Source organism: Schistocerca gregaria, chromosome 2 (genome assembly GCF_023897955.1).
Source record: "Schistocerca gregaria isolate iqSchGreg1 chromosome 2, iqSchGreg1.2, whole genome shotgun sequence".
NCBI lineage: Eukaryota > Metazoa > Arthropoda > Insecta > Orthoptera > Acrididae > Schistocerca > Schistocerca gregaria.
In genome coordinates this window covers 7,038,734-7,051,301 of record NC_064921.1, presented here as the reverse complement: position 1 = coordinate 7,051,301, position 12,568 = coordinate 7,038,734, and the positions used below count along the sequence as shown (strand labels likewise).

The 12,568-nt window shown below is 26.4% G+C and overlaps 2 long non-coding RNA genes across 2 annotated transcripts in view; one reads left to right on the top strand and one right to left on the bottom strand.

The window, feature by feature from the left end:
- Window positions 1-1,296: 1,296 nt before the first annotated feature.
- The window catches only part of LOC126336230 (uncharacterized), a 35,831-nt gene continuing 24,559 nt past the window's right edge, over window positions 1,297-12,568 (bottom strand). Inside the window, exon 2 of the long non-coding RNA XR_007564928.1 lies at window positions 1,297-1,377. This is a non-coding gene — a long non-coding RNA (uncharacterized LOC126336230). The remainder of the gene's footprint in view (window positions 1,378-12,568) is intronic.
- Window positions 9,856-12,568, top strand: part of LOC126336228 (uncharacterized) — a 30,719-nt gene continuing 28,006 nt past the window's right edge. The window contains exon 1 of the long non-coding RNA XR_007564926.1: window positions 9,856-10,144. This is a non-coding gene — a long non-coding RNA (uncharacterized LOC126336228). The remainder of the gene's footprint in view (window positions 10,145-12,568) is intronic.

The window sequence follows — 12,568 nt, the reverse complement described above, 5'->3', positions numbered from 1 at the left end:
TAATAATCTTCGTCTACCTAAACGTTCATAAATAATATTAGATAAACAAAATAAACCAGAAGAACATAAACCATGACCAACCATTAGAGAAAGAGAACCTACACAACCTCATCAATTCATAGTCATCAATCCACCAATAACCATTCTTATATGAGCAACAGAAGAATATGCAATTAAAGACTTTAAATCAACCTGACGAAAACAAATAAATCTTACAATAACACCCCCAGATAAACCTAAAGACAATCAAAAATAATTAAACTTTAAACCCAAATAAGAAATAACCTTTATAACACGAAAAATACCATAACCACCTAACTTTAATAAAACACCAGGAAGAATTATTCTACCTGAAATAGGGGCCTCTACATGAGCCTTAGGAAGTCATAAATGAACCAAAAACATAGGTATCTCAACTAAAAAAGCCAAAATTATAAATACATAAAACATAAAATAATAAGAACCAAAATCAACCAATAAAGGAAAATATAAAGTATTAGAAAAATCATAAACCTTAAATAAAACTAATAATAAAGGTAATCTAGCAACCAAAGTATAAAAAATTAAATAAACACATTTCTATAAATAATTTAATAATAATTATGATACATTAACTATAAATTATTTATAAATCAACCCAAATCGAGACAAGTAAAATAAATACTAAAATTTTGATAAACCCTGATACAAAAGGTACAATAAATAAAATCTACTTAAAAAAATTTAAAATAATATTTCATAAAACACTTACATTACCAATAAACTATAATTTAAAAAATCAATTCTATAAAATATACTAAGACAAAAATACAATAAAATTATTTATATTAAATAATTAAATAAACAAAAAATAAATATAATAAAATAAATAATCAAGATATCCTGATTTGCACAGAAAAATTTTCAGTGTAAATGAAACACTTTACTAATAAGTTATATCTTGAAACTCTTCCTAGATACACTTTCCAGTACATCTACTATGTTACGACTTATCTCATCTAAATTGAAGCTACTTTAAAATAAAATAGAATAATCAATAATGAGAGCGACGGGCGATGTGTACACATCTCAGAGCCAATATCAGTTAAATTAAAGAAATTAAATTACTATCAAATCCACCTTCATTAACAGTATTTCACTATCAAATCCGTTATAAACAAAAATCTATTGTAACCCACCTCCTCTTAACTATAAGCTGCACCTTGACCTGAAATATTTTATAATTATAAATCTTGAGAATTATAACTCTAAAAAGATTCTCTGATAACGGAGATATACAAACAAATAAATTAAGTAGAGTAAATCGTGTATTATCAATCATGGGCTAGGTTCCTCTGAATGGAATGAGATACCGCCAAATTCTTTGGGTTTAAAGACCTTAACTAATAGTACCCTGGTAAATATAATTAACATCTAAAATAATAGGGTATCTAATCCTAGTTTATTATTTAAATTTCACAGATTCATAAAAAGGGCCACAAATAAATTTTAACATTTCACCTTACAAATTTATATTTCAACCCTAATAATATAAACAACTGTTTTAACCAATAATATTCACTTGTATCAATCGTATAACCGCGGCTGCTGGCACGAATTATGCCGATACTAAATCAATTGCTAAATCCAAAATCACTTGATAATTAAATCAAATTACTGCAAAAAGAACATTTAGTCTAACAAAACTTACATATAATACAAAGAAAAAGTGAATAAACAAGCAAGAATAAAACTTTTAAAAATAAAAAAAATAAAATTTTAAATCTATTAATTCAGGAAAAAATAAAAGATTCAAATATTTAAAGAAAAAAAAAGAATAAAACCACAAACATTAACAAAAAAAAAAGAAACGCCCCTATGTATGACCACAAAAACTTCTCTATTATATATAATTAAAGATTATTATGGAACATGTATAGCAATAAATGTATTATATTCTTTCTTATTTAATCTTTCTTTTCACTAAAAAATAAAGAAAGATTAAATAATATAATAAATATATTTTATACAATTATGTAATTTAATATAATATGTTATTAATATGTATTCTTTTTTTATATTAAGTTAACTTTCATATATATTAGTTAAATAATATAATTATTGATTAAATTAAGACACCCAATATCAATAATGCTTTTTATTATGCTTCAAACCTTCCTAGTTGGATTAATAACAGGAACAATAATAGAAAGATATTGATTATCATATATTTTATTTTTAACATTTCTTGGTGGTATACTAGTATTATTTATTTACATTACAAGAATTGCATCAAACGAAATATTTCAGCCTAAATCAATCACTATAATTATTACATTAATAATGTGAGTATTTATCATATTAATATTAATTATTCTAGATATATCTATAATTATAGACTTTTTCAAAAACACCGAAACTATAAATATTGATAATTCAATCAATTATCAAGAAATAACAATATCTTTAGAAAAATTATATAATAGACCAACATTCATTATTACAATAATAATAATAATTTATTTATTTTTAGCACTACTAGCAGTTGTTAAAATCACCAATATTAATCAGGGACCTATTCGTAAAATAAGATAATTACTAATGAATAAACCCTTACGATTAAGACATCCTTTAATTAAAATTATTAATAACTCTTTAATTGACTTACCTGCCCCAACAAATATTTCATTTTGATGAAATTTTGGATCCCTATTAGGGTTATGTTTGGTAATTCAAATCGTAACTGGACTATTTTTAGCTATACATTATACATCAAATATTGAAATAGCATTCAGTAGTGTAGTACACATCTGCCGAGACGTAAATAATGGTTGAATTATCCGAACCTTACACGCAAATGGAGCATCTATATTTTTTATTTGTATTTACTTACATGTAGGACGGGGAATTTACTATGGATCTTATATATATATACATACCTGAATAATTGGTACAGTGATTTTATTTTTAGTTATAGCAACTGCATTTATAGGATATGTCTTACCCTGAGGCCAAATATCTTTTTGAGGTGCAACAGTAATTACTAATTTATTATCAGCAATCCCATACTTAGGAACAGATTTAGTCCAATGAGTATGAGGAGGATTCGCTGTTGATAATGCAACATTAAATCGATTCTTCACATTCCATTTTGTATTACCACTTATTATTGCTGCTATAGCAGCAATTCATTTATTTTTTCTTCACCAAACAGGATCTAATAATCCTCTTGGACTAAATGGAGATATTGAAAAAATTCCATTCCATCCATACTTTACCTTTAAGGATTCTATTACATTTGTAATAATAACATCATTATTAATTATACTATGTTTAATTAATGCTTACCTATTAGGAGATCCAGATAACTTTGTACCTGCCAACCCATTAGTAACACCAGTTCACATTCAACCAGAATGATATTTCCTATTTGCATATGCAATTCTACGATCTATCCCTAATAAGTTAGGAGGTGTTATTGCATTATTTTTATCAATTAGAATCTTAATAATTTTACCATTTTATAATAAAACACCATTCCGAGGCATTCAATTTTACCCTATTAATCAAATTTTATTCTGAATTATAGTAGTTGTTGTATGCTTACTAACGTGAATTGGTAAACGACCTGTTGAAGAACCTTATATTATAACAGGTCAAATCTTAACAATTATTTACTTCACATATTTCTTAATTAATGTCCATGTCGCAAACGCATGAGATAAATTAATTAAGGAATAAAGTTAATTAGCTTAGGAAAAGCATATGTTTTGAAAACATAAAATTAGAAGTTTAACTCTTCTATTAACTTTTCTCAAAAAATTTCACTAAACAAATGAGATAAATAAAATCTTTAAACCAACAAAGAAAATAAAAAAATTCAAAGATAAAGGTAAAAAACTTTTTCAAGCTAAGTACATTAATTTATCATAACGGAACCGTGGTAATGTTCCACGAACCCAAATAAAACCAAAAGATATAATAGCAAGCTTAATAAAAAATATAAAAGAATAAAAATCACCGCCCAAAAAAATTAAAGCCAATAACATTCTTATGAAGACAATTCTAGTATATTCAGCTAAAAAAATTAAAGTAAAACCACCCGCACCATACTCAATATTAAATCCTGAAACTAACTCAGATTCCCCTTCAGCAAAATCAAAAGGAGTACGATTAGTTTCAGCTAAGCAAGAAGCAAAACAAGCTAAAGCTAAAGGAAAAGAAATAATAATAAATCAACAATAAAGCTGATAGTTTATAAAATCAAACATATTAAAACTACCAATTAAAATAATTAAAGACAATAAAATTAAAGCTAAACTAACTTCATAAGAAATTGTCTGAGCAACAGAACGAAGAGAACCTAATAATGAATAATTTGAATTAGAAGATCAACCAGCAATTATAACAGTATAAACACCTAATCTAGTACAACATAAAAAAAAATAAAAATCCATAAGAAAAAGAACACATATAAGTTAAATAAGGAAAAATTACTCAAACGGCTAAAGAAATCATTAAATTAAAAACAGGGGAAAAATAATAAAGTAGGTAATTAGATATAATAGGAATTGGCTGCTCCTTACAAATTAACTTAATAGCATCTCTAAATGGCTGAGGAATTCCAACAAAACCTACCTTATTTGGACCCTTTCGAATCTGAATATAACCTAAAACCTTACGCTCTAATAAAGTTAAAAAGGCAACACTAATTAAAACACAAATAACCAATAAAAGAAAATTCAAAATAAATATAAATAAATCATAAAGTATCAATACTATTTGTAGAAAAAATCTACATAAATGAATTCTAAATTCAACACATTAATCTGTCAAAATAGTAAATAAATTAATATTAATCAATATAACAAAAAATATTTTAACCATATGGTCCTTTCGTACTAATATGGATTAACAATCTTAGGATAGAAACCGACCTGGCTCACGCCGGTCTGAACTCAGATCATGTAAGAATTTAAAGGTCGAACAGACCTAATCATTGGGCTCCTGCACCCAAAATTTTTCTTAATCCAACATCGAGGTCGCAATCTGCTTTGTCGATATGAGCTCTCAAAAACAATTACGCTGTTATCCCTAAGGTAACTTAATCTTATGATCATAAATTATGGATCAAAATAACAAACATAAATAAATGATATAATAATGAAGAGTTTATCTATTCTTCATGTCACCCCAACAAAACATCATCATTAAATATAGAAAGACAAACAAAAAACTATATAAAAGTAAAATGTCAAGCTCTATAGGGTCTTCTCGTCCTAAAGAAGAATTTAAGCCTTTTGACTCAAAAGTTAAATTCAAAAATTTATTAAGAGACAGTTGATTTCTCGTCAAGCCATTCATTCCAGCCACTAATTAAGAGACTAATGATTATGCTACCTTTGCACGGTCAAAATACCGCGGCTCTTTAAAAATACGCTCAGTGAGCAGGCCAGACCTCAAAATATAAACAAGAGGACATGTTTTTGATAAACAGGCGGAAATCAATTTTGCCCAGTTCCTTATAATAAGTTCACAAGGTAAAAATTTCATACAAATAAATATACTAATTCTATCATTATTACAAAAATTTTAAAATTAAATTAATAATCTTAATAAAAAACCTAAAATATTTATAAAATCAAAATAAAAAATAATGAACTAAAACGTAATCTTAAAGATAGCTGGTTTAAAGCTTACTATTATATTTCTATAAAATAAATTATAGGTTATTAACTTCAAAGCTTATCCCTTAAAGAATAAATAAGTTAATATTTTTACTTAAAAATTAAATAAAAACAAATAACTTTAAAAAATTAAATTTTTTCTTAAGAAACTAGATATCTTGGGAAACGATTAACATCTCATTTCTATAAATAATTTAATAATAATTATGATACATTAACTATAAATTATTTATATATCAACCCAAATCGAGACAAGTAAAATAAATACTAAAATTTTGATAAACCCTGATACAAAAGGTACAATAAATAAAATCTACTTAAAAAAATTTAAAATAATATTTCATAAAACACTTACATTACCAATAAACTATAATTTAAAAAATCAATTCTATAAAATATACTAAGACAAAAATACAATAAAATTATTTATATTAAATAATTAAATAAACAAAAAATAAATATAATAAAATAAATAATCAAGATATCCTGATTTGCACAGAAAAATTTTCTGTGTAAATGAAACACTTCACTAATAAGTTATATCTTGAAACTCTTCCTAGATACACTTTCCAGTACATCTACTATGTTACGACTTATCTCATCTAAATTGAAGCTACTTTAAAATAAAATAGAATAATCAATAATGAGAGTGACGGGCGATGTGTACATATCTCAGAGCCAATATCAGTTAAATTAAATAAATTAAATTACTATCAAATCCACCTTCATTAACAGTATTTCACTATCAAATCCGTTATAAACAAAAATCTATTGTAACCCACCTCCTCTTAACTATAAGCTGCACCTTGACCTGAAATATTTTATAATTATAAATCTTGAGAATTATAACTCTAAAAAGATTCTCTGATAACGGAGATATACAAACAAATAAATTAAGTAGAGTTAATCGTGTATTATCAATCATGGGGTAGGTTCCTCTGAATGGAATGAGATACCGCCAAATTCTTTGGGTTTAAAGACCTTAACTAATAGTACCCTGGTAAATATAATTAACATTTAAAATAATAGGGTATCTAATCCTAGTTTATTATTTAAATTTCACAGATTCATAAAAAGGGCCACAAATAAATTTTAACATTTCACCTTACAAATTTATATTTCAACCCTAATAATATAAACAACTGTTTTAACCAATAATATTCACTTGTATCAATCGTATAACCGCGGCTGCTGGCACGAATTATGCCGATACTAAATCAATTGCTAAATCCAAAATCACTTGATAATTAAATCAAATTACTGCAAAAAGAACATTTAGTCTAACAAAACTTACATATAATACAAAGAAAAAGTGAATAAACAAGCAAGAATAAAAATTTTAAAAATAAAAAATAAGAAAATTTTAAATCTATTAATTCAGGAAAAAATAAAAGATTCAAATATTTAAAGAAAAAAAAAGAAAAAAACCACAAACATTAACAAAAAAAAAGAAACGCCCCTATGTATGACCACAACAACTTCTCTATTATATATAATTAAAGATTAATATGGAACATGTATAGCAATAAATGTATTATATTCTTTCTTATTTAATCTTTCTTTTCACTAATAAATAAAGAAAGATTAAATAATATAATAAATATATTTTATACAATTATGTAATTTAATATAATATGTTATTAATATGAATTCTTTTTTTATATTAAGTTAACTTACATATATATTAGTTAAATAATCTAATTATAGATAATTTACATAATTATATTATTATAATTAATATAATTATTTATATTAATTATAATATTTTATATTTAAATTAATAATTTTATTTATTATATCCAATTATAATAATATTAAATATTAAATTACATATTATTATATATATTATATTATAATAACCTATTTTAAGCTAAAAACATAAGTAGCTATAATCCTACGTAAATAATTGCATTAAAATAATCAATTGATAATGGTAAGATGAACTTATAATACTTTAATTTCAATTAAATGTAATATATTAATATAAATTATTTATTATATATATATATAAAAAAAATAAAATGATAGGATAAATAAATCCTAATTAAACAAAATAATACATAAAAGAATTTCAAAAAAAAACTTTCGATTTATATATTAAACAAATGAAGTGCCTGATTAAAGGGTTACCTTGATAGGGTAAATAAAGTAAATAAAATTACCTTCATTAAAATTACATAAGATAGAATTAAACTACCTCCTTTAGTATCAAAAACTAACGTGCATCATACACCTTAATGTAAAAAGGTAAGCTAAACAAGCTAATGGGTTCATACCCCATTTATAGAGGTATCAATCCTCTCCTTTTTAATGACCAACAACTCTACAAAACTTCTCTTCCTATCAACATTAATGATAGGAACGATCCTGTCCATTTCATCAAATTCCTGATTTGGGGTTTGAATAGGACTTGAGATCAACTTACTTTCATTTATTCCGCTCCTAACAAGAAATAAAAATATAATAATAAATGAATCATCAATTAAATATTTTATTGTCCAAGCAATAGCATCGACAATATTATTATTTTCAATTTTGCTGATTCAAATAAAATATCCCATGGGATGGGAAACAGAATTTATCCCATCAATAATAATTAGATCTAGACTATTATTAAAGATTGGAGCTGCACCTTTCCATTTCTGATTTCCAGAAGTTATAGGAGCATGAAGATGAAATAATTGTTTAACATTAATAACATGACAAAAAATCGCCCCAATAATGGTCTTATCTTATTGTATTCAATTAAGAACTTTTATTTGAACAATTATTATCTTAAGAATTATTATTGGGGCAATAGGAGGTTTAAATCAAACATCCTTACGACAACTTTTAGCATATTCATCAATCAGACAACTAGGTTGAATAATTAGATCATTAACAGTCAGAGAAAACATCTGAGAACTATACTTCATTATTTACTCACTATTAAGATTAATTATAGTTTTATTATTTAAGCAAATAAATTTATTTTTCATAAATCAAATTTATTCAGCCAGAAATATAAAAACCGAAATTAAATTCATAATATTCTTATCTTTATTATCTTTAGATGGACTACCACCATTCCTTGGATTCTTACCAAAATGAATTGTAATACAATCATTAATAGAAAACAATATAACAACTATTATAACTATTATAGTTGTATTAACTACAATTACACTCTACTACTATATACGTATTAGATTCTCAGCTCTAATTATATCATACACAGAAAATTCGTGATCTATAAAGATAAAGTCCCAAAAATCAAGAATCATTCTTCCTATAACAGTAATAATTTCAACAATAGGATTGATTTCAACATCAACCTTAATTTCATTATACTAAGGACTTAAGTTAATCAAACTAATAACCTTCAAAGTTATAATTAAAAGAATAATCTTTTAGGCCTTAGTAAAATTTTACACCTCTAGAATTGCAGTCTAGAATCATAATTGAATATAAGACCTAAATATGATAAGAGAGAAAACATCTCATAAGTAGATTTACAGTCTACCACCTAAAATTCAGCCATCTGACCGCAAAAATGATTATTCTCAACAAACCATAAGGACATTGGTACTTTATACTTCATATTTGGAGCATGAGCAGGAATAGTAGGAACATCAATAAGAATACTTATTCGTGCTGAACTTGGCCAACCCAGATCTCTAATTGGGGATGACCAGATTTATAATGTTATTATTACAGCTCACACATTCGTAATAATTTTCTTTATAGTAATACCTATTATAATTGGTGGATTTGGTAATTGACTTGTTCCACTAATAATTGGTGCACCAGATATAGCATTTCCACGAATAAATAAAATAAGTTTTTGATTACTACCACCTTCACTAACCCTTCTTCTTACATCTTCTATAGTAGATAATGGTGCTGGTACAGGATGAACAGTTTACCCTCCTCTAGCAGGAGCTATTGCACATGGGGGTGCATCTGTAGATCTAGCTATTTTTTCACTGCACTTAGCAGGTGTATCATCTATTCTTGGTGCAGTGAATTCCATTACAACAGCAATTAATATACGATCAGAAAGTATAACTTTAGATCAAACACCTTTATTTGTATGATCTGTAGCTATTACAGCATTACTTCTCCCTCTTTCACTTCCAGTTTTAGCAGGAGCTATTACTATATTATTAACAGATCGAAATTTAAATACATCATTCTTTGACCCTCTAGCTATTTTTTCACTGCACTTAGCAGGTGTATCATCTATTCTTGGTGCAGTGAATTTCATTACAACAGCAATTAATATACGATCAGAAAGTATAACTTTAGATCAAACACCTTTATTTGTATGATCTGTAGCTATTACAGCATTACTTCTCCTTCTTTCACTTCCAGTTTTAGCAGGAGCTATTACTATATTATTAACAGATCGAAATTTAAATACATCATTCTTTGACCCTGCAGGAGGGGGTGACCCAATTCTATATCAACATCTATTTTGATTCTTTGGACACCCAGAAGTTTATATTTTAATTCTACCGGGGTTCGGAATTATTTCACATATTGTATGTCAAGAAAGAGGAAAAATTGAATCATTTGGAACATTAGGTATAATTTATGCTATACTATCAATTGGACTAATAGGATTTATTGTATGAGTACATCATATATTTACAGTAGGAATGGATGTTGACACACGAGCATATTTTACATCAGCAACAATAATTATTGCTGTACCTACAGGAATTAAGGTATTTAGATGATTAGCTACATTATATGGAACTAAATTCAAGTTCAATCCACCATTATTATGAGCTCTAGGATTTATTTTCCTATTTACAATTGGTGGATTAACAGGATTAGTATTAGCAAATTCATCACTTGATATTGTATTACATGATACATATTATGTAGTAGCCCACTTTCATTATGTATTATCTATAGGAGCAGTATTTGCAATTATAGGAGGTGTCATTCAATGATATCCACTATTTACAGGATTAACTATAAATAATACATGATTAAAAATCCAATTTACAATTATATTCATTGGAGTAAATTTAACATTCTTTCCTCAACACTTCCTAGGATTAGCAGGAATACCTCGACGATACTCTGACTACCCAGACGCATATACATCATGAAACGTAGTATCAAGAATTGGGTCTACAATTTCTATTGTAGGAATCATTATATTCTTTGTAATTATATGAGAAAGAATGATTACAAACCGAGCAATTATATTTAGAGCTAACATAAGAAGATCAACAGAATGACTACAAAATAACCCTCCTGCAGAACATAGTTACTCAGAATTACCATTAATCTCTAGATTCTAATATGGCAGATTAGTGCAGTAGATTTAAGCTCTACAAATAAAGGTTTGACCTTTTATTAGAAAATATTTATTAATGGCAACATGATCAAATTTATCTCTTCAAGATGGAGCTTCACCATTAATGGAGCAATTATCATTCTTTCATGATCATACTATGGTCGTATTATTATTAATTACAGTAATTGTAGGTTATGCCCTAAGTTATATATTATTTATTGCCAATACTAACCGTAATATACTTCATGGACATTTAATTGAAACAATCTGAACAGCTTTACCAGCAATTACATTAATTTTTATTGCCCTTCCATCATTACGACTATTATATTTACTTGATGATTCAGTAGATGCAATAATTACAATTAAAACCATTGGACGACAATGATATTGAAGATATGAATATTCAGACTTCATAGACGTAGAATTTGACACTTATATAACACCAGAACAAGACCTAGAAAATGATGGATTCCGACTACTAGATGTAGATAACCGAACAATCCTACCAATAAATACAGAAGTACGAGTATTAACAAGAGCATCAGATGTTCTACACTCATGAGCAGTTCCTGCATTAGGGGTTAAAATTGATGCAACGCCAGGTCGGTTAAATCAAGGAACATTCACAATAAATCGACCTGGATTATTCTTTGGACAATGCTCAGAAGTCTGTGGAGCAAACCACAGATTTATACCAATTGTAATTGAAAGAACTTCAGTAAATTTATTTATTAAGTGATTATCTAAGATAATTTAAAGAGTTAGTTAAAATAAATAACATTAGAGTGTCAATCTAAAGTAACTAAAGAAATTAGTACACCTTGAAATTCATCAGATGACTGAAAGTAAGTAATGGTCTCTTAAACCAAATAATAGTAAATTAACGACTACTTCTGATGGGGAAATTATATCCAAATCCCTCAAATATCCCCTCTTATATGATTCTCACTATTCATTATATTTTCAGCTACATTAATCTTGTTTAATCAAATAAACTTCTTCTCATTTAAACCTAACCTTATTAAAAGAGCAGAAAAAGGAACAATTGAAATAAAAAACTTAAATTGAAAATGATAACAAATCTATTCTCAACATTTGACCCATCAACTAACATCTTTAATTTATCATTAAATTGAACTAGAACATTTCTAGGACTATTATTAATCCCATCACTATTTTGACTTACACCATCACAAATTAACATTATCTGAAATAAACTAAATTTAACCTTACATAATGAATTTAAAACACTTCTTGGACCAAAATCATTTAATGGAACAACATTCATTTTCATCTCAATTTTTATTATAATATTATTTAACAATTTTATAGGATTATTCCCTTATATTTTTACTAGAACAAGACATTTAGCATTAACAGTTGCAATTGCCCTACCTATATGGCTAAGATTTATATTATTTGGATGAATTAACCATACTAATCATATATTTACACACCTTGTACCACAAGGTACACCGCCTGCATTAATATCATTTATAGTACTAATTGAAACAATTAGTAATGTTATTCGACCAGGTACATTAGCAGTACGGTTGGCAGCAAATATAATTGCAGGACACTTATTATTAACCTTATTAGGAAACAC